The sequence below is a fragment of the Penaeus monodon genome, chromosome 19, assembly GCF_015228065.2.
Source record: "Penaeus monodon isolate SGIC_2016 chromosome 19, NSTDA_Pmon_1, whole genome shotgun sequence".
In the NCBI taxonomy this organism is placed as follows: domain Eukaryota; kingdom Metazoa; phylum Arthropoda; class Malacostraca; order Decapoda; family Penaeidae; genus Penaeus; species Penaeus monodon.
This window is the reverse complement of record NC_051404.1, coordinates 32605634-32606034: the sequence shown is the minus strand read 5'-3', so window position 1 is coordinate 32606034 and position 401 is coordinate 32605634.

Genomic DNA, 401 nt, shown 5'->3' with positions numbered 1-401 from the left:
GGGGGGGGGATTTTATTCCATTCTATATTTTACTCCAAATCCTCAAAATGTCATTTGTCATATAGCTCCACCTTTTCTAATTGTCATATGGATTCAGCAAGACATTATGGAAATGAACATCAGCATTATTATTGAGTTATTCTTCCTCTTTATAGTACATTCCATTCTCTAACTGCAGAGATTTTCCATGATACAAAATCGTGTCAGTATGTTTGATATAAATATTTATTTTCTGCCAGAGTTTCAATAAATAGTTAAGCCTTACCTCCTTTCCTACTTTTAGTGTTTCTTAAACTTCTGTGTGTAAGTTTGCAAACCAATTGTAGTCCACAGGCTAAATTTATTTCACAAGCTTAAAATTGAAATACCTTGTGGTCTATAGAAAGTCTGAATAGCTGTAT